Source organism: Vulpes lagopus, chromosome 1 (genome assembly GCF_018345385.1).
Source record: "Vulpes lagopus strain Blue_001 chromosome 1, ASM1834538v1, whole genome shotgun sequence".
Lineage (NCBI taxonomy): Eukaryota > Metazoa > Chordata > Mammalia > Carnivora > Canidae > Vulpes > Vulpes lagopus.
In genome coordinates, this window is record NC_054824.1 from 151325035 (window position 1) to 151351780 (window position 26746).

Genomic DNA, 26746 nt, shown 5'->3' on the forward strand with positions numbered 1-26746 from the left:
TTATATAGTGGTTGTTAGAATTAAGTAATTTATGGAAAGTATTTAGCACTGTGCCTCTAACATAGCAAGTGTTGTGTTTATTTAACCTCTTGTTATCATTATTTTGACTTGGCATAAATTTTACATGCGTAATGGTGGAAAGTTCAAAATGATCTGATGGTTTTGCTCTTCATTGATAGGGAACATGTGATAATATTAATTAAGAAGGGATGTGGGAAGAAGGGTGGGATTTCTGTCATATGGGCAGAGATGCTGCTTTTACTCTACCTGCAGGGGAGAAGAAGGTAGATGAGATTGTCCAGTTTAGAGACAGAGCCTAACTATGCTAACAGTAGAAGGAAAGAGAACTTTCACATTCTATTCATGTGTGTGACCTTAAATGTACTTCCTGATTTATTTATATTCAAATATTTCTTTTATTTTCTCTGATTTCATTGATAGATTGAGTTCTTTTGTGAGCCCAGGAAAACAGAAGTGCCTTTTAGATCTTTCTTCACAAATAATATTAAATTCATTTTGCTGGATTTTAAAAAGTTGTATTTCAAACATTAGACTTGTTTTGATGTTTTAGATTTGGAGTGTAATCTATTCTTACTCGCTGGCTTTTGGATTTTGACTTTCTCCTCTCAAACTTAATGAATCAAGGACTTAATTTATGAGCCTTTCTAGAACTATTAAGAATCTCTAGGTCTTTCACTTTTGGCAATAATTGTCTCCACATTTACTTTATAGAGTCCTCTTTGGTGGAGTCCACAGGCGGAGAGGAAGCACAGGATTCGTAAGATGGCGGGCGGGTGAGTGACTGAGAATTTGGGCTGGAATTTGGAAAAAGTGGTAGTGATTGCCCCTTAATAACAGAAATAACACATGAAGTGTAAGTTTGGACATTACATTGTCTTGTGAGATCTGTAGACAATGTGATGGGCTTTTTCTTATGTAAATCTTACTAATAATTAGTATGGTTTAGTTATCATGCCATCTGTACTAAGATTTTATCAAAATTCACACTGTGACTCAGCACACAATTGACGGTTTGGAAAACGGCAAATAGTTGATCCTAGGGTATGTCATTTCTTTGGTGATAGTGGTCAAAAGTGCATCATTAAGATGCAGTTTGGGGCTTTTTGTTTTAATAATAAAAATTACACTCTTAATAAATACTATTTTAGTTGTAATTACCAGACAAATATGCTTCTGGAGCTATAGAAATCAAACTTGAAAGAAAGTAAGAAAACTTACAGGGAGGTGGTATGCAATTAATATTAAGATAAAATAATTATCAGGTGAAGAACATTTTCATTCAGAAGAAAAATGATGTGTGCCCAAGATTAACTTTATTATTATATTGTATGTAACCTCAAAGCTGTGATGATTTCATATAACATAATCAGTATTGTAGCAGTGATACAAACAAAGGGAAAAAGTCAGTAAATTGACATCAGAAAAGATATGGAGCCAGTAAAAGTGGAGCCATTAAAAAAGGGCTTATACATTTTACAAAATATAAAAATAACCTTAAATTGGTTGTATTGGTTTATTGGTCAATTTATGAGTTTTCTAAGAATGTATGTAGTGGCACAGTTAGATGAGACTGCATGTAATATATATATAGGAAAAGCTTCATCTTTGGGACTCTTACTGCTTTTTCTTTTTCTTACTCCTTTAACTTCATTTGGGATCACCCTCCATAGGCCTCACCCTGTTTTATCATGGTTGAGGGGATGCCAGTACTTTTGGGCCTTGACAGGCTATCTTTGATAGATGAGTAGACACGGTTAATGGCAGGTATTTTACACTGAACTGGGGCTTTTGAAAATCCAAACAGAATTTCCTTATGGTAAAACCTCAAACATTGGGCAGCCTCAGTGGCTCAGTGGTTTAGCGCCACCTGCAGCCCGGGGTGTGATCCTGGGGACCCGGGATCGGGTCCCGCGTCGGGCTCCCTGCGTGGAGCCTGCTTCTCTCTCTGCCTGTGTCTCTGCCTCTCTTTCGCTCTCTCTGAATAAATAAATAAATCTTTAAAAAAAAAAAAACCCTCAAACATTGACATCTGTTGGGGGAGGCCTGTCAACATGCTGGTGTGTGGGTGTCTGGGCTAGGCCCCCATTGACCATTTGATCCCAACGGTGAGATGGGCATTCTTACCTTTTACAGAAGAGCACCTGCAAGAGGCACAGGGAGATGAAATAACCTTTCTAAGGAGGTCACAGTGGAAGCACATCTCAAGATCAGGACTTCCAGACTCCAAAGCTTTTACCTTCGCTTCCAGGCCAGCCTTTAATAGTCATTGTCGTCTTCTTTTTACCCAAACCTCTGTGGTGGACGTACAGCATCTCACCCTCAGGAATTCCTTTCCCTGGTTCTATAGAGATGAGTTCCCAGGTCCTGTGTAAATTACCATACATACCCTGCGACTTGTGGTCCATTAGTAAAAGAGATGGCCAACAACTGCAACATTGAGTTCTAAACATACTCAGGTTGTTTTTTAGCAGATTGGCCAACCCCGATCCTTGTACTCGAGTAAGGAAATATGGATGAGTTACATGAGAATCGTGATGTTTGGGAATGATCACAGTAAGAACTGATGAATTTGTTGTTCTTGACATTTTTGAACAGTTGTGTTCACTATCACAAACAGTTTGAAAATATTCATTCAGCAAAGAGCTATCAAGTGCGTACTGTGTGCCAGGCAATGTTAGATTTTTTACTGAACCCAACACTTGAAAACACCTGGTTCTGGCCTCGGTCGGGTGGTAATTTAGAAGGGAGACAAATAAGGGAGGTCCCTACTAGCACACACTATCCTCATATGATAATGCGGGTGCACAGAAGAAGTGGGGGCACTCTGGAAGGAATAGCTAGCTGCTCAGGGGGACTCATGGAGGAGTTCAGGGAAGAGAGTGTCGTTTCACTGAAGTTGGAATATGCCCTCACCTACAAGAAGCTGTCTAGTTAGCTTACACATACTGTGTGTGGAGCATTTGCGCCCACAGCGGTTCCCTCATGTGGACACGTAACTGCAGCAGTGAAACTTGAATGCTTAGCCTCTTCCCTTTCCCCCAGTTATCATGGTCATGTATCTTCTTTTTCTCCCCATATCTTTTTGAAAGCTTGTCTTAGAGCTAGCTGTTCACTTGTTACCCCTTACGTTTCTGCTTTCCACTCTTAGATTTCTCTGGTTTTTAGAAGCAAGCAGATAAATTTCTGGGTGGTCAAGCAAAATCAGATTAATGTTGATTGCCAATAAAATAAAGAAATAAATCTTTAAAACAAATGTCAATTGTCTATTTCTTCATTCTTTGCAACACTCTGTAGTGCGTGAAGGGTCACAGTGGTGGTAGGAAATGAAGAGATGAGGGTAATGGAGGCGACCAGGCACCTGGTCACTTTATCATTTTGACTGTGGCATAAATGATTTCCTTCCATTTAGAATTAACCTCAGGACTGAAAGTGTGACTAGCTGTGTTCTTGAGCCGACAATGTAGTGGGAGGACAGTTGGCTGGAGGGGAACATTGTATTCAGTGGTGTATTATTTTCTGGCCCATTTTGGTTGTAAGGCTATTTGGTGAATTACCCTTATGAAGGGTTCCCCTTTGATTAAGTATTCTCGTGCACAGTTGTCTATCATGTAGTTTTCAGAGGCACACTGGCAGATGTCAAAGCAATTTGGTGTACTTGAGAAGCTGCATGACATTGTGGAAAGAGCCCTGCACCAGAAGTTAGGAGAGATGAATTTTGGATCTACCTCAGTCTCTTGTTCTTTGCCTTTGAGTTAGTCAACTTTTTTAGGTCTTAGTTTTTTGCTTTGTAAATGATGGGCTTAGGATAATGCTCTCTGAGGTATTACTTGGCTCAAAACTTTCATCCTTTCATTATTTCTTTAACTATAAAATCTTTTGTTGAGTGCCTCCTACATTTTGTGCTGTGAAAAGAAGACATGGAGGATGTAGGCCTGTTGGTGATGGAAGAAAATTGAGAGTCCAGAAATATACCCATACATCGGTGGGCAATTGATTTTTGACTGGGGTGGCAAGACCATTCAGGGGGGAAGAATAATTTTCAACAAATGGTACTGGGACAACTGGATTTCCACATGTGCCAGAATGAATTTTGAACCCCTACCTCACATTATATATGTAAAAAGTAACTGAAAATAGACTTAAACATGAGAACTAAAACTATGTATCTCTTAGAAGAAAATGGGTAAATCTTTGTGACCTTCAGTTGGGTGATAGTTTTTTAGGTTTGACATCAAAAGCACAAGCAACCAATGAAAAGCTGATAAATTGGAATTCATCAAAATTAAAACCTTTTCTGGGTCAAAGGACACTGTTAAGAAAGTGAAAAGATGACTCACAGAATGGGAAAAAGTATCCATAACTTATATATCTAATAAAGGTCGAGGTACCCAGAATATATCAAGATTTTTTCTAACTCAATTGTAAAAGATGACAAATAAAAATGGGCAGAATCCGAATTGACATTTCTCCAGAGAAAATATACAAATGGCCAATAATACATGAAAAGATATGTTCGGTGTTATTAGCCATCAGAGAAATGGAAATCAAAATCTCAGGAGATACCACTTTACACTCGTAGGATATCTATAATTAAAAAGATCATTGAAAGTATTGGTGAGGTTACAGAGATGGGGTCTCTCAGACAGGCTGCTGGGATTGTGACCTGGTGAAGCTGCTTTGGAAAGCAGTTTGGCAGTTCCTAAAAACCTTACACATAGAGTTGCCAGTAGTTCCACAGCTAGAGAATTGAGTGTATATATCCAAGAGAATCGAAATCCTGTGTTTCCATAAAATCTTGTGTATGAATGTTCATACTAGCGTTATTCATAATAGCCCCAAAGTGAAAGTCATCCAAATGTCCAGTAACTGATTGTGGATAAACAAAATATGATGTAATCCATAAAATGGAGTATCACTCATCCAGAAAAGGAATGAAGAAGTACTGTTACATGCTCCAAAGTGGATGTACCTTGAAAACTTTCTGCTAAGTGGAAAAAGTTAGACAAAAGATCGCATATTGTATGATTCCACTTACATAAAATGTCCGGGATAGGCAAATCCAGAGGTGGACAGCAGTGTAGAGGTTGCCAGGAGCTGAGAGGAGGCGGGGATGGGGAGAGACTGCCGATGGATTCGGTGTTTCTTTCTAGGGTGATGAAAAGTTCTGGAATTAGTGGTGATGGTTGCACAACCTCTGAACAACCTGAAACCCACAAATTTTATACTTTAAAATGTGATTTTTGTGATATATGAAGTAGATCTCAATAAGATTTTTTAGAAGACGTGGCCCTTTCCTTCTTGGTGCTACAGTGAACTGTTTCTGTAATAGGGATAAGGGTTCCATGGGAGGATATGGTGTGATATTGTCTCCCAGTATGTTTAGCTGGGGTCAGACTCCTGAAATAAGTAATGTGGTGACCTGAAGGATGAATTGGAATTATTCAGGTGAAAAAACATCTAGAAACAGAAATGAGGAAGAATATGTGAGAATTAACAGCTTCCTGCCAGTGTCAGCTGTAACAGATAGCTCCTACCTCTGTCACTGTGTAAGACTGTCGGAGACCTTTCGCCTTAAGTAATTTAATTTTACCCCAGAATGTTTATTATGAGTTATATGTATGTATGTATATATCTCACCTTCTTGGGAAAAACATAGCATTTATATTTCATGATTTGACTGTAAAATTTTAGTCTTATGACATTTTATAATTTACAATGTTCATGAAACCAAAGCTAGCTTCTAGAATTTGCTTAATGCTTATTTTCTTCTATTTATATGTTTGGTAAGTTCAGTTTATAGAAATTCTACTGTTTTCATTCCTTTTGACACTTTGAGGTTAATTTCTGATCCTTGTAAGCATGATTTACTGTTGAGTTAGAATAAATACAAATATTTATTTTTGTTTTCTTTTAGGTAATAAGCTGTCTTTTAGAAAATTTTCAAACATGTACAACAGTAGAGAGAACAGCATAATCAAAACACCATGTAATTAATACCAACTGTACATCTACTTACTCCTTTACCTCTTGGATTATTTGGAAGCAAATCTCAAATGTCACATTGTTTCATACATATCTTTCATTTATCTCTAAATGATAAAAAAAGAAACATATTATTGAGTATTTTTTAACTTGGAAATTTTTTCTTATGAAAACAAATTTGAAAAGTTAATCTGTTGCTGGAAATTGTTACTGTTACTCTTACACAATTTTAAAAATTTGTTTATATATTCACATCTTCTAATAATGTTAGATGTGTTTATAAAATAATAAATTGCTGTTACAAAAATATGGTTCATATATTGGTCCTTATGTTCCTCTTAGTGATTAACTAGGAGTTATGCCTGATAAAACTGTTCTCTAAAGCTAGTCATTACCTGTGTTTACCATAGTCAGTGGCCTTCACCATTTGGGCTTCTAGGAGCATTTGTATCATGTAATATCATTTACTACCCACTACTTATTGGACACAACATCTCTCTTGGCTTCCTTGACATCTGACTTTCTTAGTTCATCCCTGTGTCAGAGCACTCTTTCACTGACACATTTTCTTTTGATACTCACAGAATGTTATTATATCCCATCCTTACTCTGTTCTTGAGCTTCTTCCAACCTCTCTGCAAACTCTTAGTTCTGCTCTCATGACTGTTTGATATATTAACTGTGTTAGTGAATCCACAATATTTGTTGCCAGTGAATGAAAGAACCTCTTTTTCATGTTCTAGTTGAATATTTATTTTTATTTTTTAAAAAAGATTTTATTTATTTATTTGATAGAAAGAAAGAGAGAGAGTGTGTGTGTGAGTGTGGAGAGGAACAAAGGGAGAGGGACAAGCAGACTCCCCACTGAGCAGTAGAGCCAGATGCAGGGCTCAATCCCAAGACCCTGAGATCATGACCTGTGTCAAAACCAAGAGTCAGTTGCTTAACCAGCCAAGCCACACAGGTGCCTCTCTTTGAAGATTTTGAAATTTCCCATGGATATCTCAATGTCTTCATGAATTTAGATCTTCAAAACTGAGCCCATCTTTTTTTTTTTTTTTTGTTAACACTTATTCCCCTGATCTTTACTGACAAATTGCTACGTTTCTTCAAATCGCTGGGCTAGAAATGTTTCTATCTTCCACTTCCTTTAGTTTCCTCTGTACATGCTATTATCTTGTCCTAGTAATTCTTCCTTCAAAAGATGTAAGCTATTTGCATTTTTAAATTATTATTATGGGCCTTTTTTTTTTCCATTTAGGAAACTTCCTAACTACTTTTAGATTAGCCAAGTGCTCTTCTCTATGACTCTATAAGCCTCATGCATTATCTAGTCAAGATGATCTATGTACATGTCTCTCCCTCATTAGAAATCAAGCTCTTCAGGACTAAGATGGGATTTCATTCGTGCTCACATTGTGGCACATGAGGCACTGTGATATTTATTAAAGGCTAATTGATTTGACTTGAACTTCTAATCTCTTTATCTGTATTTCTGCAATATCTACCTAAGGTCTTATCTTTTCCCTTGCAGTACGTCCTATGTAAAGTACTCTGAAACCTTTGAGTGTCTAAGAAAGCAATAAAATATCAGTGTAAGTTAGCCTTGTAAATTTCCATCACAGAACTTATTGCATTCTAAAATTATTATTTATTTTCTTTTTAATTATGGGTTTTTCCACCCCTGGAAAAACCCTCTGTGACGGTACAAACCCATATCAGTCTTTTACATTTTTGTGTCCTGTAATATAACCTTATATATGGTAAGACCCTAATAAATATCTATTGAATATGAATGGGTACTCTTCCCTCCACCCCAGTAGAGAGCAGTGCACTTATACACAATACAGATAATTTCACAGCAGTTATAAACCTCAGTCTTTGAATCTTTTGTTTTATTGTTATCAGAATGATCTTTATTTTTTTAATCTTTTATTTAAATTAAATTTAGTTAACATATAGTGTGTTGCAGAATAATCTTTCTAAAATGGTACTTTTATTAATGAAAAGTCCCTTTAAACTCCTGGGCCAGACTTAAGATAGGTTCTGAGAATACAAACATAAGTAAGAATGTCATTTCTGCTTTTTATGGAATATAGGAGTAAAGAGGTAGACATACTTAAGCCTCCTTGAGGAGGAGGTCAAGGAAAGCTTCCTAAAGGACATCTGATATCTCTCAAGTTTTTCTCCAGCTCAATAATTACATAGTCAGCAGGTGCCATTCTCCTTTGCAGGAGGCTGGAGCCTGGGGCCCTGCAAAGAGAAGAGTGAGAGCTACCAGCAGGTGTTCCTGGCAGTTCCAGCAGGTTCCAGTGGCCGCCCTCCTTCTGATTAAGCTGGACAGTTCCTTCAACCTAAGGAGTAACTTGAGAATGGAAATCTAGTTCTTTACTAGATAGAGATGATTGTTAGATTACCCCTTGTTTTGTTAGTTTAGATAACTGAAGGAGAATCCACTAGTGTCTTCCATGGCTTTACTGAAGCTACTGCAAGCTTTTGTTGTTTGTGGTTTATTGGATTTTTGTTGGGTTTAGGGAATCGGGAGACGTTAGTTCTTGGCACTACTGAAGTACTGTTTACTCACCAGACTCCTTTCTACCTCTTATTTACTAATTTACTACGTTTATTTTCCCTTTCATTCCCATTAGATTGTAAGCTCTGTGAGAGCGGGATCTTGTCTATTGTGTCATCCATCGCTCAACAGATACTTAATGAATGAATACTTAGGAAGTGGTTGGTAGCCTTGACAGAGTAGTTTAAATAGTGGAAATGGGGCAGCGTGGGTGGCTCAGCTGTTTAGCGCTGCCTTCAGCCTAAGTTGTGATCCTGGAGACCTGGGATCAAGTCCCACGTTGGGCTCCCTGCATGGAGCCTGCTTCTCCCTCTGCCTGTGTCTCTGCCTCTCTCTCTGTGTCTCTCATGAGTAAATTAAAAAAAAAAAAAAAGAAGAAGAAGTCTTAAAAACAATAGTGGAGATGGAAGCAGGTTTACATGGTTGAGGATAGCCTCAGCTGGTAATTTGAAATCAAATCAAACAGGACTCTTCTTGCCCCTCTTAAAAAGTTTGGTAAAGAGAATATTCATGAAAATTGTTTGCTTGGTTACTTTTGTTTCTTTTTTACTGATGATAGCATGTAAAATCTCTTTCAAATGAACATGTCCTCTTATGTATCTTTTTTGTAATTTATATTAGTTTTATAATTATAGAATTTTATTACTGTAAGTTCTCTGATCTCAGTTCTTACGATGTTTTAGATATCTGGAGAAAATGAAAATTTTAAGTGTTCTTTGACCTAAATGCAGCTGTGAAGTGATGTATCAGTAAATGGTTCTGGATGTTCTATTAACTTTATTTTGAAAAATTAACGTAGTAAATGTGCACCACAAGTAAATGTATGTGTAAATGACTTTACATTATTCAAAATTCTAGAACTAGACATCTGTCTAATGAATGCTGTTCTAAATGTTGCTAAATCATTAATAGTAATTAAAAGGTTAAATATAAGCTGAAGAAAGCTTTGAATTTTGAAATGTTTGCAATAACTAGAAATCTGACTGATGCAGACGTTTTTGTCAAAGTTGAAAAAGTTAGAACTAATTAATTTCTTGGGAGACATATGATGAATTGTAGGTGTGATAACATATTTGAGTAACATATGGTAGTAATGGGGCACCTTTCTAATGACAGAGCAGCCAGTTAAATATAGACTTTTTTGGTGTTTTTCTTTCATTACCGTTCTTTGTTACAGTGTATTTTTAAACCAATCTTATTTTCTAGAGGTCAGTGCTCAGGATTTAATGCTTTATATTTAAATGTTAACATGAATATGTAATTCTATTCTAAGTTGGCATAAATTTTAATGAAAGGTTTTCTTAAAACTGTAGCCAATAATTTTTTTCTCTCAACAGGCACACGCTGCTTATCTGACTAATAAGTAAACTCCCTGTTTGGGGAAGCATAGTCTCATTGTATATGTTGTTTAACTCCAATTGCCCTTGAATGAGGGCCAAGAAAAAAATGTTAGATAGTTACGTTTGGCGGGTAGCACATACAGGCATTTATTTTAAACATTTATCTGTACTTTTCTTTCAGGAGGATTCACTGTTTGCATTTCGACTAATTTCCTTCCTTCTTTCCACTTTTACTTTCTGAATATTGCTTGATTATGACAACAGATTAAAAAGAAATCAACCATTCTGTTATTTACAGCATCTAACACAATTGATAGAGGAGATCTTGAGTTAAGAATTTTGCAAATAGAGGCAATTTTAGGTAATGATGTACAGTTTTCATTTGTTAAAAGTTGAGTTTTTACTACAGTTGAAAGGATTGTAATCAGGTGTCTTAAGTTGATGGTTTTGTAACCGTCCTTCAGAGTGGTCCACAGTGAATTGAGAGCTCATGATGACAGTGCTTCTGTTGTGCTGCAGAGCCAGCCACTGGAGGGTGTTCAAGGGAACGCCTCCCTGTCTTAATGTTGTGCTGAGGACATAGATGGAGTGGAAAAGGTAGTGAAGGCTGTGCGTTTCCAGATCTTTTGACATTAAAGCAAAAGCCATATTTATGTCTAAAAGGTAATAAACTGGAACAGAATTTAATTTTAAACCTTAAGGGAAAGAGGTATGTAAATTCTAGAATGATTAAGGAGATAACTTTAACACTCTTCTGGCCTCTACTCCAGATGCTGTGGTTTGGGATATACTTACTTTAAAAATTGTCATGCAGCTAGGGGATGTAGCTTGACTAGAAACCTTCCAAATTGATTTACTAAACTTTTTTGATATCACCATAATTGTCTTCATTTACATTTGAGTATTCTATGAAGAATTTTGGTATGGGCATCTGTTCTATGAATTCTTTCTTGTTCTAAATCTGTTGTAAAACTTTTCTTGTTAATTGGTGTGCTTTTAGCCAATGGGAATAATGACATATATCCCTGAGGGGACTGCTAGAATATTTTGTCCTAGGTAGGCTCTGACCTCAAGCCTTAAGGTAGATAATGAAGGTGAACTTGCACCTTCACTGGAAATTCACTGGAAAGCACTAGCTGTTCAGTCATTTAATGAAATCTATAAAATCTGTGAATACTCAGTTTTAAAGGTAGCAAAGTTCCTTGAAATACAGCTTACCAGTATAAAAAATGAGTAGGGATTTATTCTGGGAGTAATAAACTTTAAATAATTTAATTGGTGTGATTGTTATAATGATTAGACTCTCCAGAAACAAAATGCTGGTGGGTAGGCTGTTTATTTACTATTTAAAACTTATAGGAATTTTAGTTAGAGTAAAATGATGATTTATAAGTTGATTGGTTTTATTAATTATCAACAATAACAAACTTTAAATCAGATAATATTTCTTTATGAAAATAATCCATATAATTCTCTGTAGCTAGTAGACAGTATTTAATGAAGAATAGAAAGATGATAATTTTTCATTCAGTAGGAAAATCTGATATTTGATTTCATAATTGAGGAATTACACTTAGAAATAGCTTTTTTTTTTTTTTTTTTGCTTTCATAAGTTGTTAAAATATTTTCTGTTCAGATAAGGCTGTCTTTATGTCATAAAGTAAGTAAATGACAAATACCAGATCTATAAGCCAACATTAAAATTCACTATAAAATACTTGGCCCCAATCTGGAAAGCTATGGTTAGTTCTAGAAATATTTCTGGAACCAAGAGAGTGAATGATTTTGGAAGATTAGGAGATTTACATTTTAAACATAGTGTCAACAGTCCTTACCTTGCCATGCATAATTGGCAATTGCCAGATGTGCTCAGGTCAATCTTAACCATTCACATATCTTACTTTTTTCCTGAAATTACTTGAATTTCAAGATGAAGAAGTCTTGAAGGGACTTATTGAAAAGTAGGGTTTGAGAGGAAGTCTGTTAATAGCCTTATTAATAGTATGGAAAACAGTCCATTTTGTGGAGCATGATGCACTCTGTCACATAGCAACATTTTTTTTGGATGCTTTCATAGCCATCTGTAGAGGGTGGATCATTGATTATACATAAGTCAGATAAAAAAGATAATTTTGACACTATCTTTCCTTCCCTAAAAAACTTGTTTCTGGGAAATGGTGTGTTAGGTTGATCAAATCATTACAGAGTCTCAAATTTGGCAGTTAAAAAAATATATAGTAAATTCATTGTTATGATTTTATTTTAGTATTTTCTGTTGACATGAAAAATTTTGAGAACAGATGATCAGCAATCTAGCCTGAGAATAAATGATTTTTTTTTGCCTCTAGAAATGAAAAATTAATTTTAATAAACATATTTTAAATTTATCCATTTCACATTGTTTAGTCCATGCCAGAACTTCTCAGAAACTCAGAATTACCATGACAGTGTTAAGCTTTTTTTCAGAAATTTAGGGGGGTACTGTAGATGCTTTCTTCATTTAAAATTACCAGGTATGCTGATAAAACCCTATTATTTTGACTTTAAGAAACTGCTCTAGCAACATAATTTCTTTTTTAAATATTTCTTTATTTTAGAGAGAGGGAATTCACATGTGGGCATCAGGGGGCGGAGTGGGGCAGAGGGAGAGAGAGAATCTTAAGCAGGTTCCATACCCAGGGTGAAGCCTGACATGGGGCTTGATCTCACAACCTGTTGATCGTGACCTGAGCCAGCTGAGCCACTCAGGAGCCCCATCTCGTAATTTCTTATGAGATATGGGATTTGGATTAGTATCAGGAGTTCAGTCAACAAAGATTCCTGGATGAAAGAACCAAAACTCTGGACATTTTGTCTTTAACAATAAAATAAGCATTTCATACCGTTCTTAAAATGCTTATATATTATATTTCTTGAAATACATTCATATAATTGTCTTTGAAAAGATTGTCTTTAAGTTAACTGGTATTTTTTTCTACCTAACATTGAATCCTTATCAGGCAGTCCTGTGGGCTTTGTAGATCACTTCCTATGTATATGTGGCTGATGATTAAGCAGAGAAAGATCCTTAGATCTCTGCATACAGTCATGGGAGGATGGTCATTGTCTTATTTGGCCCAGACATCTAGGTAACTGGGACAGAGCCTTCACTGGTGCATATCTATGATGTAGCTAACTGTCACATGATCCCAGGGATTGGAGAAATCTTTCTAAACTATTGTTCCTTGACTGACCAAATTTTCAGGAGCCAGGGGAGGATGTTCTGTCAGCATCTCAGCTTTAAACTTAATATTTGGGATTCAGTAAGTACTTGAAGCAAGGGTAAGGTAAACAGGCTTGGCTGCATGGGAGCAGAGTCTGGCCTCAGCCAGCTGTCCTCTGTCCTTTTTTTTTTTTTTTTTTAATTTTTATTTATTTATGATAGTCACAGAGAGAGAGATGGAGAGAGAGAGAGGGGGGCAGAGACACAGGCAGAGGGAGAAGCAGGCTCCATGCACCGGGAGCCCGACGTGGGATTCGATCCCGGGTCTCCAGGATTGCGCCCTGGGCCAAAGGCAGGTGCCAAACCGCTACGCCACCCAGGGATCCCCTCCTCTGTCTGTTCTGATTGAATACTTAGGTAATAGGAGAGATTCCACTTGGTGAGGTGCGCCTCCTGTGATAGGGGTCTTACCAGTGACCAGAATCTAGTCTTTCAGTACCGGGGTGATACACTGCTTTGCTTTGTGCAGGTGGTTAGGCAGGAAGTGTAGCACAGAACTGGCCTCAGAAGACAAATACTGTATGATCCCATCCTCTTATATGAAGTACCCAGAGAAGCCAAATTCATAAAGATAGTAGGTAGAATGCTGGTTGCCAGGGGCTCAGAGTTTGGGGTTGGGGAGTTACTGTTTAATGGGTACAAAGTTTCAGTTTTACAAGATGAAAGGAACTATGGAGTCATGGTGGTAATGGTTTGCAGAATGTGCATGCACTCAATTCATAGTTCCAGGAAGAGATGAAAGAATGACAAAAGTGAAACACAAAATGTGCAACCTCATTAGAAACCAGAGATTTGTTGTTGTTGTTTTTTAAAGATTTTATTTACGTATTTGAGAGAGGCAGAGACAGGAGAAGCAGGCCCCATGCAAGAAGCCCGATATGGGACTCAATCCTGGGACTCTGGGATCACGCCCTGAACCAAAGGCAGATACTCAACTGCTGAGCCACTCAAGCATCCCAAAACCAGAGGTTTGTAAATAAAAATCACCATACGATAGTTTCTACACAAACACCATATTGGTAAAGACTAGAAATCTTGATAATACCAAAGGTTGGAAATGTTGGCCAAAACAAACACTGGCCCAACTAGAACAGTTTGGTATTATCTAGTAAAGTTGAGAATAAGCATACCTTCTGACTCAGTAATAGAATTCGACTTAGAGTAATGTGTATATGTTTTCACCAGGAAACACGTATGGGAATGTACACAGTAGCATGGCTTGCAATGACAAGAAACTGGGAACATGCCTGTGTATGATGGAATAGATAAAGAAGTTGTGGTACGCACAGTGGTGTACTGTACAACAAAGAAAATGAATGGACTAACGCTACACTAGACACGTATGAATTGCACACCCCTGATATTGAGTGAAAGAAGTAAGGTACAGATGATGCATAAGGTTTTCTTCTAATGTAGATGACCTTCAAATGCAGCAAACATTCTGTATTTTGGGAGACATAGCTAGGTGCTAATACTATAATAAAACTAGGTAAAAGTCAGGAGAATGTTTATACCTCCAGGGGAAGGATAAGAGGATGCAAGCAGGAGGGGACATTTGGATGGCTCTTGGGTACTGGCAGTGTTCTGTTCACCTGCTGACCAAAGGCAAGTTCACTTTATAATCTTACATCCTGCTTTATTGTATTTTATAACATGGGGCTGGCACTGTGGAGAAGTTAGTTTTGATTGTTAATGCTCATCCAAACTGTCCTTGTCCCCCTTTATTCTGTTTTCCAGGAGTACCTTCCATGTGATCTTACAAGAACTTGAGTTAGGGTGCCTGGATGGCTTAGTCGGTTGAGCATCTGCCTTTGGCTCAGGTCATAATCTCAGGGTCCTGGCATGGACCTGGGATCCCTCGTTGGGCTCCCTACTCAGCAGGGAATCTGCTTCTCCCTCTCCTTTTCCTCGCTCTTGCGCTCTCTCTCTTTCTCTCAAATAAATAAAATCTTTATCTATTTATCTATCTATCTATCTATCTATCTATCTATCTATCTATCTATCTATCTATCTATCTATCTATCTATCTATCTATTTATTAAGATTCATTTATTTATGATAGACATAGAGAGAGAGAAAGAGAGGCAGAGACACAGGAGGAGGGAGAAGCAGGCTCCATGCCGGGAGCCCGATGTGGGACTCGATCCCGGGACTCCAGCATCGCTCCCTGGGCCAAAGGCAGGCCGCTAAACCGCTGGGCCACCCAAGGGATCCCCAACAAAATCTTTAAAAAACAAAAACTTGAGTCAGATGATCTGGCTTCTCTACTCAGACACCTCCCATAGCTTCCACTTCACCCATGGTCAAAGCCAGAATCTTCCGTGGGATCTACAAGGCTTTAGATGATGGGGAGTTCCTCATTACCTCTCTGACTTTTTCCTACTGATTCCTTCCTTGTTCTTCATTCTCTGGCTGTTCCAGGAGGATGGCAGGCATGTTCCCAGCTCAAAGCCTCGGTGTTCTCCATGTCAAGAAATCTCTCCCCCGTCTTCCCTCTCCCTCGCCTCCAGGTACTTGTGCCTAGTTTCCTCACATCTCTTTAGTTTTTCTTAAAAGTTATTTCTCAGTGATGTCCTTGGCTACCTCATCTAAAACTTTAGTCCTCTCCCTGTTTTGTGTTTTTTTCCTTGGAACTTATCAGTATTTAACATACACTCTACACATAACTGTACACTCTACTTGTGTCTCTCCCATCAAATACAAACTCCATGAAAGCAGTGATTTTTCTCCACTTGCTCCTGTTGTGCTCCCCTTGCCTGTCAGAGAGTAAGGGACACAGTGTTTGTTGAGTGAATAATGAATGAATGAATGAATGAATGAATGAATGAAATCTATCTATAGAACCTATTAGTTAAGAGCTTTAATTGTTAGATAAAGCTATGTCAAAATGCAAATAAGGAATGCAAATGTAAAAACCTTTACATTTTATTTACTCTTAATCTACATTTTGAGATAATTTCAGACTTATAGAGAAGTTGTAAGAATAACTCAGAAGCTTTTCTTTCCTGATCTATTTGAGTGTAAGATGTTCTAAGACTCTCAAATACTTTGGTGGATTTTTCTTAAAAAAGGAGGACATTCTTCTGTATGAGGAGAGTATAACTATTAAGTTGAGAAATTGATATTGATAAAACAGTCACTACCCTCTAATCATCAGGCCCTGTTCAGATTTTATCAGTTCTTTCAATAATGTTTTTTTTTTTTATTAAGAAATTCTAATCTGAGATCTTGCATTGCATTCGGTTGTCTTTATTTTCATTTAGCCTGGAATGGCTCCACAGTCTTTACTTTTATGGTCTTGATGCTTTTGAAGATTACATGCAAGTTATTTTGTAGAATGTCCCTCAAATTGGGATTGTCTGATTTTTTTTTTTCCACTGTTAGATTCAGGTTATACATTTTTGGCGCTATCACAGAAGAGATGCTGTGTCCCTGTATCCTCTGGGGTGGTGTTGAGTTTCGATTTATTCCATTGCTAGTGATGTTAGCTTTGATCACTTGATTAAAGTAGTGACTGCTAGTTTTCGACACTGTAACGGTACTCTTTCCCTTTTGTTACTATTATTTTGTAAAATTATCTTTTAAAAGGTTTAGGCATATCTTTTTACTTATTCCTTTTTACTTATTCCGAATCAGGTTGCGTTGTAACCTGGTGAGATCAGAGTTTGGTAGAGGGAAGAAGTATATTTTGAAATCTGGGGCATTTGGGAAAGTGAAGGCAGATCAAGATGGTATGACATAATATAAGAAAGCATGAGAACCTTGAAACTGGTAGAAATAACAGCGGGTGTGGGAGAAAAGTTTGTATTGGAAAGGATGTAGAAATTATGCCCAAGGTACACTTTCCCATTTCAAGTACTTGATTACAGTGAATTCTGTGCCTAGAAGGAGTGATAAAAACTTTAACTTCCTTTTCCTCACCTTTCCATTCCAAGGACCTAGATTTAAGGTTGGGTTAGCTGGTACTGATTAGTACTATTTTACTGAATTAAATAGACCTAGGATGACATCCTCCAGTTTATAGCATTTTCTATTTATAGCATTATTCTCTGGAACAAAACATTCTGAGTACCCAGAAGCTACTGATGAACATAAAGGGTGCAGACCACTTATAAACCTGCAAAGGGTTTCTGTTATTTAAAAATTTAAAGTGTAGTTAAGTTTGAAAAAATAAAAAGTTGCAAACACCAGATCTAAGACTAGTGTGTAATTGAAATGAGGTTGTTTTAGACAATTAATTTTGGCAAGTGATTAATCCTTAATAAAGAATAATTGTTTTATCTATTTTAGGGAAAAATTAATTTAACAAACCTATTATTATGTGAAATTTAGGTAATGAACATGGGCAGTACATAATTTCCGTAACATTTATAGCATCGACCACAAAAAAGGCTGAATTAGTATCATCAAATACAAAGAATGTTCATTTCAGAATCAGAGCTGTTCAGAAAGCACTGCTGGTGGTTAACTATAATTAAGTCAACATTTCAGGGCTACTTAAGATGCTATGCCATGTCACTTTTGCCATAAAGGTGCTTTATGCCAAGCACCTTTCAGGTGCTTATATGCTTATATGCTTTATATGCTTATATGCTTTTGAATACATATCACTTTTTTTTTTCTTTTTGGTACTTTCCAGTATTGAGTAGATTTTTTTCTTAGTTGAAAATATTCTCTCATTTAGTGATTTTTGATTTTGTATCAAAAATAAAGAAACTTCCAGTTATGTTAAATAATAAAACAGAGGCCTGCCAACCAGCCCTGATTAGAACTCTGTACACAGTATTAGCCCTGGCTTAGCAGCTGGTTGTGATTAGCTGGCCAGACTTTTGTAAGGTAGGTTCTCCCACCATTCCCTGGACCCAGTGGAGTTTTGATTGGGTGGTGAATGGATATAGAAATGAAGAGAGTCACTAGGTTATTCTTTTGAGTTTTTTTTTAATATAAAATGAAAGAAAATAGATTACAACAGGTCAAAGAAAGATGCTATTTGGATGGGGTGGGCATGTTCATAGGTTGTAGGGAAGGTGTCAAAATACAGAGGGGAATTTTGAAGATTCAAGAGAGGTATAATCATTGATGTAACCAGATCTTACATATAACAACAAAAATGGAGCACAAGAGTAAGGGCTATCCCTTGACAAAGAGGATGTCCGTATCCTCCTTGGAGGAAGAGAAATAGAGGGTGTTCTAAATAAAGCATCTGCTTCAAAATGCAGAGTCGGGAAGTTGAGGTTACTTACTTTCAATGGTTTCCATGTTTTCTAGGAGGTGAGCTTATTAGAGGATGAGAGAGATGGAGTTTGGGGAGAAGAGTTTGAATAAGGATAAAGAAGATGTGACATGATTGCTTTTGGTAAATAATCATCTATCAATTTGACTTGATAGATGTTCAAGTCAACTGGAGATGAATTAAGTAATTGCCCAGGGTTGCATGAATTATGGTTGATGCATTTGGCTTAGTTTCATGATTTAATATTGCCATGCTCAGAGCAATTCCACAGAAAATGGATTTTATAAAAGACATAGGGTAGAGATTGATAAAATATGTACAGTGAGGACACGTGGGTGACTTGGTGGGTTAAGCAAGCGTCTGTCTTAGTCTTAGCTCACCTGAGATGAGCTGGGATGTCCTGGGATGGAGCCCTGCATCAGGCTCCTTGCTGCCTCTTCCTCTTCCTCTGCCCTGCTAATGATCTCTATCAAATAAATAAATAAAATATTTTTTAAAAGATGTGTACAGTGAAGGAAAGTAGATGGGAAAAATAGAGGACTGACCAAGGACTCCATAGAGAATGAGACAAGTGAGCAAGTGTGGAGGGGAACTTGTAGACTGGGAAAACAGGCAGAATGAAGGCCTGGAATGGTGGGAAAGGAAGGAGGAATTTCAGTAGGAATGGGGAAATTAGGATATTAGGGTAAAGTATTAATGGTAGAGTAGCTGATTGATGCAGTAGTGTTTGAGTGCCTACCATGTGCTGGGGACTGTTCGTTTGTAGTTACAGGAAATGGGAATACCAAACATGTACTGTTCAACGGAGTTGCCACTAGATGTCACTCTGAATCATATGGCAGGGCTAGCCTTGACACATTACTCTTCAAAATGCAAGGCTTTGAAAGCCTGATGTATATAAACAGGCAATCTTTAGGAGTTTTTGCAGGTAAAAACTTTTTACTAAATTAAAAATATATATTGTATTTATTTGTTTGAGAGACAGAGAGCAAGAGAGAGCACAAGCGGTGGGGAGGAGAGGCAGACTCTGAGCCCTGAGCGGGGAGTCCCATGTGGGGCTCAGTCCCAGGACCTCGAGATCATGACCTGAGCAGAAGGCAGATGCTTAACCTACTAAGCCACACAAGCGCCCCTATTTTTACTAAATTAATCACACTACATCAAAGTTTGTGAAATTGTTTTCTCTCCTTTGAATACTGTTTCAGTTATTTGTCTGCTAGATTGGTTCTGCTTTTATAGGGACTAACGAATTTTTATAAGCACACTAGTAAACCACTTATTTCTAAGTTATCATGATTGTGCCTTTCCACACCGTAAGTGTAAAGTTTTACTTTATGTGACCTTTCTCCTCTCCCCTCAGCTGTTAAGGAAGAACATGGTATCTATCCAGCTTTTTTTTTTTTTTTTTTTTAAATCCCATTCTTGTTTTCTGTTTCAAGCAGATAGGATCATCAAGTGTAGTTTTGCTTCTTTATCTTCCTTGCTCAGATAAAGGAGCTGTGTTTAGGGAGCTTGTCCGACTTCCTGCCTGCCCACAAGATTTTCCAACTTGGTTCTTTTAAAACCTCTGAACTATTTTGGACAGCTGTGAAATATAATTATTAAATAAGCCTGTGAAAACAGACAAAGTAACAACCATGTTGACTTCCTCAACAACATAGATAAACAATTCTCTAGCACATTATGTATTTTATAAGATCTGGGTGTTTTGATTTTTTTTAATCTGTGTACCTTGGGGCTAGGGTTAGGGTTTATGTTAAATTTTTTTCTTCATTTGACGGAGGAGAGATTCTGCTAGAACTATTGGGTCTCAGTATAAAACAATTTGAAGATCATAATGGTAGAAAAGGCATAGTAGTGTCACATTTTTGTGTGTGTGATATTCTGACCATATATATCCCTGTGCTTTTTGCCTACCCCTCTTCACTGATGACCTCTAGTTAGCTTGTGATTTCTTATGACCTTAAATCGTTCTGCAAAAAGCTTATACAGTGTCTGAAGTAAATTGTCTTTAATTTATCCCTTTTTGAAGTTTGTGGACAAAGTCAGTTTATATTTTAAGGTTGGTTTTCTGTAGTACTTCCCATGTAATATTGACCCTTTCGTTTGGAAAGGTGCCTGTTTGGTAACATCATATAATCAACCAGGATTAATCAGGAAAGCCCTTTACAGGACGCCTGGGTGGCTCAGCGGTTAAGCACTTGCCTCCGGCTCAGGGCGTGATCCTGGACTCTCAGCATCAAGTCCCACATAGGGCTTCCTGCATGGAGACTGCTTCTCCCTCTGCCTGTGTCTCTGCCTCCCTCTCTCTCCATAATGTCTCTCATGAATAAATAAATAAAATCTTAAAAAAAAAAAAAAAAAAAAGGAAAGCCCTTTACATCAAGTGGCACAAACTTGGTAAACTACAAAGAAAGAAACAATTATTTGGAATAACTGGAAATAGGCAGAGATGCCACTGCAGCTTGCTTTGAGACTTGTATGGTTGGGGAAAAAAAGGTACTTTTTCATTGGTTTTTAAGACCAGATGTTATTAGGTGATATCTTGGTCTGTGAGGATGGCTTCTTTGAATCTTTTCATGTCTTTTGCAAAAAAGAAAAAAAAAATATTTTGTTTTTTTGGACAAATGACCACAAATCACAAATACATTATATTTACTGAGGTGTAATGAGTGGAATGCTAGCGAGAGAGGAGGCCAGTGAGAACTTCCCAGCAGCACCATCAGAATTCTGCTTCCTCAATATTATGTTGAGCCAATCATTATGAGTTACTGCCTCTGTGTTATAAAGGAATGAAGTGGGATGCAAAAATGCTCCATGAATGAAATTCTCCTGGAAGTTATTCTGTAATTACTTCTTTATTTTTAAATTCACTTTGCCATGTAATTTTCAAAATGAAACTTCTGACATTTTTGTTGGTGCATGGAGAGAGTGATTGTTCATTTCATTTTTTTGTTTTGTTCGTTTGGAGCTTCATAGTGAAAATATCACATATTCTTTTTCAGGAATATATTCTTTTGTTGGGCTAGGAACAATACGTTTACTTAGATAATAGCCATCTATACTCTCTATCTCTAATCCCCCAAGGTCTTAACCTCCATTAGAAACAACTGTAGATTTTTGTTTGCTTGGAATAGCTTCCTGGGCATGTAAAAACTCTTTTGACATCATTATTTAGGGGCGCCCATCCTCCCAGTGGAGCCACAGCCTAATACAAAACCTTTGCAGCTGGTGAGCTCCCAAAGCCCCTTTTGGTGATTGTTTTTAAGCTCAGCATGGCAGCTTGCAGTTGTTTCTTTCCTGTTCTGGTACTCCCCCCCGCCCCCACCAACACACACCCCACCTCACCCCTATGTTCATGTTCTTCAAGACAATAAGCCTTCTCCAGAGATAAAATCCAGGGCCGAAAATCTCTGATGGTTTCTTTATTCTCTATTCTTCCTGATTCTTTTCCATAAGTATATTAATACAGTTTATTGGAGATTTTTAAGGGAACGGTCTCACTACTTCCCTCCTCTATCCCTGTATCTCTGTCTCTGTGTCATCTCTGATGCTCACTGTCTTTAATAAACTAATTTCTTTGATAAATTAAAAAAATACTGGCAGCACTATATATTCAGAGGTAATGGGGTGACTCTCCTTTTCTATAGAGTGTTAATATGAGACAGACCTGGGATTAGATGTTCAATCTGCATTTCTGATTGTGGCCTAGTTATCAAACTTTGAAGTTTCTTCATCTCTCTCTATGTTCTCTAAAACAATGGTGGTACAAATATCCCAAGCAAGTGACAATTAATGCCTTGTTAACTCAGTGACATACTGGTTAGCAAAAGAGTCAAATTTTTTTGTTTTGTTTAACTAGCTTTATCAAATATAGGCTTATATTGGTATTATTTACAGGGAAAATATTATTTAAGACAAATCAGGTTTACTTCACTGGTATATAAAGATGGAATACATTTTAACTGAATAATTAAATAGAATATGATTTACATAAATATATATATAATACTCTGAGATGATCTGAGAAGATAGGGGACTCACATGCCAAGTTAGGCGTGGATGTTAAACTACTACAAAATACACAGAGAAACATGTTTGACTAGAAGTGCTACTTGTATTTTGAATTTAGTGAAGAAAGTATCCAACTAGGGCTAACTGGAAGTAGAAACAAAGCAGAGTAAAAAATCATCAGTGAATCTGGAAGATCTTTTCATTTTGGTTCCACTTTGGAAATTTGTGTTTCTGCAATGTGTTGACACTTGTATTAAAGTTATGTTCTAGAGTCAGTGCAGATTTTGCTTATTTTTTGAGGGTCTACCTAACATAGTTTTATTGACCTTATGTAACTAACATTAATTCCAAGTATGCATCATACTAATTCGGTATTTGTATATATTGTGAAATGATCACCATGTGAGTCTGAAGCACTGTCTTAACAGCTATTTTCATGAATAATACTACTGCAGATGCTCTCTGCAGTTTATATAGCTGCTATATGCGTTGAAGTCACTAAATCCAACTTCAAAGACCTTCTGTAGGAAAACCCCTTGTGTAGTAAAATTTTCATTCCCCGTGTCAGTGATTAAATGGGCAGAAGAATAGTCTAGAGGTAAGAATAATAAACTTTCATTCTGGAGAGCTGTGTACTAATTTCATCTGTTACCACTTATTTTTGTGACGTTGGGGTAATCATTTTACCTGTTTTTGTAAAATAAGAGGAATTATTATCTAAAATCCCTATATATTTAGCATGGTGATATCCATGTCTTTGGTATCATATTTGGTAATCATTTTACCTATTTTTGTAAAATAAGAGGAATTATTATCTAAATTATCTCTAAAATCCCTATATATTTAGCATGGTGATATCTATGTCTTTGGTATCATATTTGGTATCATACATATATACACACACCTACCTCATACTTTTATTTTAGAACTGAAATATTCAACAGGTTCATTACAAATAATTTATTTTTATTTTTATTTTATTTTATTTTTTTTTTAATTTTTATTTACTTATGATAGTCACAGAGAGAGAGAGAGGCAGAGACACAGGCAGAGGGAGAAGCAGGCTCCATGCACCGGGAGCCCGACGTGGGACTCGGTCCCGGGTCTCCAGGATCGCGCCCTGGGCCAAAGGCAAGCGCCAAACCGCTGCGCCACCCAGGGATCCCCCATTACAAATAATTTAAAAAGCTTCTGCATCACATATTCAAGAAACCTATTTTGAGAAGTTAATAAAAAATATTTTTATGAGTGCCTGGATGGCTCTCTGTTGGTTAAACATCTGACTCTTGATTTCGGCTCAGGTCATGATCTCAGGGTCTTGAGATCAAACCCCACATCAGACTCCCTGCTAGGTGTGGAGCTTGTTTAAGATTCTGTCTCTCTGCCTCTGTCATCCTCCCTCCGCACTTTTGTGCATAGGCGCATTCTCTATTCTTCTCTCTCTGTAAAAAATAAATAAATAATTTTTTTTAATGCACATGGACCTTAATGAGTAATAATTATTGCAAATATGATTCCTACATGATGACTAGAAGAGCCATTTCAAAAATTACCATTGGCCATAGTAAAGAATATTGGAACTAATAGATGATGTTGCAAAATATAACAAAATGAAGAGATTTTATTTCTGTTGCCAGTAATAATTTTTAAGGTAAACTTATTCTTAAAGTATAAGATATGGTAAAGTTAAAAGTCCCAAGAATACCCTTCTCTGAATTTTCACCCAAGTGAGTACACCATGTAACACACCCATAGAAAGAAGCAGAGCATTACCACTATGTTCTAAACCTTTCCCTTCTACCTCTTCATTGTCAGTATCCTCCACCAAGCTAATAGAGTGGCTTTTACATCGTAGTTTTGCCTGCTTTTGAATATGGAATCTATTGGCTTTGTTTCCCCAATGTCATATTCATGAGATTCACTGGATTTGTTGCATGTAACAATATATTGTTCATTCCTGCCTTTTGTTACATAATGTTTCCATTGTGTGACTATGCCACAGTTTGTCTGTTCTACTGTTGGATATTTGGGTTGTTTGTACTTTTTGGCCATATGTCTTCTGGTGTGTTCTGCTCATATTTTTGTTGGGTATTTTCAGTTCTACAGGTAGGACTGCAGGATCACAGGATGTGCATGTGTTCAGCTTATTCTGTAGATACTGCCAAACAGTTTCCAGAAATGTTGGTTTGTTTTTTTTTCTTTTTCCATTGAAGCATGGTTGACATTGAAATGTTGGTTCTTCATAATCCCATTGGCATTTTACAACAGTTCCATTGAATCTGTTTCTTTGTCAGCACTTGAGATTGTCTTTCTTATTTTAGTCATTGGTTGGTGATATAGCTTTGTGGTTTCAGTTTTATTTACCTGATGACTGCTGAAGTTGAGCAGTTGTTTTTTTTTTTTATGTTTGCTATTCACTTGCAGTCCTAAAATAATTTAGACACTGCATTTAAAAATAATTAAACTTTCTTATGTTAGGTAAGAGACATTGTAAATTATATATTATCTAAAACATTTGGTGTAATCACTTGCTCTAATACTGTGATGAATTGTGAAATTCATTGGAAGTCTTTTCTTTTTTTTTTTTTTTTTTTTAAGAAATATTTTTCTTGTTTTCTGTTTCAAGCAGATAGGATCATCAAGTGTAGTTTTGCTTCTTTATCTTCCTTGCTCAGATAAAGGAGCTGTGTTTAGGGAGCTTGTCCGACTTCCTGCCTGCCCACAAGATTTTCCAACTTGGTTCTTTTAAAACCTCTGAACTATTTTGGACAGCTGTGAAATATAATTATTAAATAAGCCTGTGAAAACAGACAAAGTAACAACCATGTTGACTTCCTCAACAACATAGATAAACAATTCTCTAGCACATTATGTATTTTATAAGATCTGGGTGTTTTGATTTTTTTAAATCTGTGTACCTTGGGGCTAGGGTTAGGGTTTATGTTAAATTTTTTTCTTCATTTGACGGAGGAGAGATTCTGCTAGAACTATTGGGTCTCAGTATAAAACAATTTGAAGATCATAATGGTAGAAAAGGCATAGTAGTGTCACATTTTTGTGTGTGTGATATTCTGACCATATATATCCCTGTGCTTTTTGCCTACCCCTCTTCACTGATGACCTCTAGTTAGCTTGTGATTTCTTATGACCTTAAATCGTTCTGCAAAAAGCTTATACAGTGTCTGAAGTAAATTGTCTTTAATTTATCCCTTTTTGAAGTTTGTGGACAAAGTCAGTTTATATTTTAAGGTTGGTTTTCTGTAGTACTTCCCATGTAATATTGACCCTTTCGTTTGGAAAGGTGCCTGTTTGGTAACATCATATAATCAACCAGGATTAATCAGGAAAGCCCTTTACAGGACGCCTGGGTGGCTCAGCGGTTAAGCACTTGCCTCCGGCTCAGGGCGTGATCCTGGACTCTCAGCATCAAGTCCCACATAGGGCTTCCTGCATGGAGACTGCTTCTCCCTCTGCCTGTGTCTCTGCCTCCCTCTCTCTCCATAATGTCTCTCATGAATAAATAAATAAAATCTTAAAAAAAAAAAAAAAAGGAAAGCCCTTTACATCAAGTGGCACAAACTTGGTAAACTACAAAGAAAGAAACAATTATTTGGAATAACTGGAAATAGGCAGAGATGCCACTGCAGCTTGCTTTGAGACTTGTATGGTTGGGGAAAAAAAGGTACTTTTTCATTGGTTTTTAAGACCAGATGTTATTAGGTGATATCTTGGTCTGTGAGGATGGCTTCTTTGAATCTTTTCATGTCTTTTGCAAAAAAGAAAAAAAAAATATTTTGTTTTTTTGGACAAATGACCACAAATCACAAATACATTATATTTACTGAGGTGTAATGAGTGGAATGCTAGCGAGAGAGGAGGCCAGTGAGAACTTCCCAGCAGCACCATCAGAATTCTGCTTCCTCAATATTATGTTGAGCCAATCATTATGAGTTACTGCCTCTGTGTTATAAAGGAATGAAGTGGGATGCAAAAATGCTCCATGAATGAAATTCTCCTGGAAGTTATTCTGTAATTACTTCTTTATTTTTAAATTCACTTTGCCATGTAATTTTCAAAATGAAACTTCTGACATTTTTGTTGGTGCATGGAGAGAGTGATTGTTCATTTCATTTTTTTGTTTTGTTCGTTTGGAGCTTCATAGTGAAAATATCACATATTCTTTTTCAGGAATATATTCTTTTGTTGGGCTAGGAACAATACGTTTACTTAGATAATAGCCATCTATACTCTCTATCTCTAATCCCCCAAGGTCTTAACCTCCATTAGAAACAACTGTAGATTTTTGTTTGCTTGGAATAGCT

The 26746-nt window shown here is 36.9% G+C and overlaps 1 protein-coding gene and 1 pseudogene across 2 annotated transcripts in view; one reads left to right on the forward strand and one right to left on the reverse strand.

The window, feature by feature from the left end:
• Positions 1-26746, forward strand: part of AKT3 (AKT serine/threonine kinase 3) — a 313971-nt gene that overhangs the window by 62036 nt on the left and 225189 nt on the right. Inside the window, exon 1 of one of the 2 annotated variants that reach the window (XM_041751217.1) lies at positions 776-794. The exons of the other annotated variant lie outside the window; for it this stretch is intronic. The gene's annotated coding sequence lies outside the window, so the exon portion shown is untranslated. Of the gene's footprint in view, positions 1-775; positions 795-26746 lie in introns of those variants that run through there. 2 annotated transcript variants of the gene reach the window in all.
• Positions 1-26746, reverse strand: part of LOC121472809 — a 41865-nt pseudogene that overhangs the window by 8862 nt on the left and 6257 nt on the right.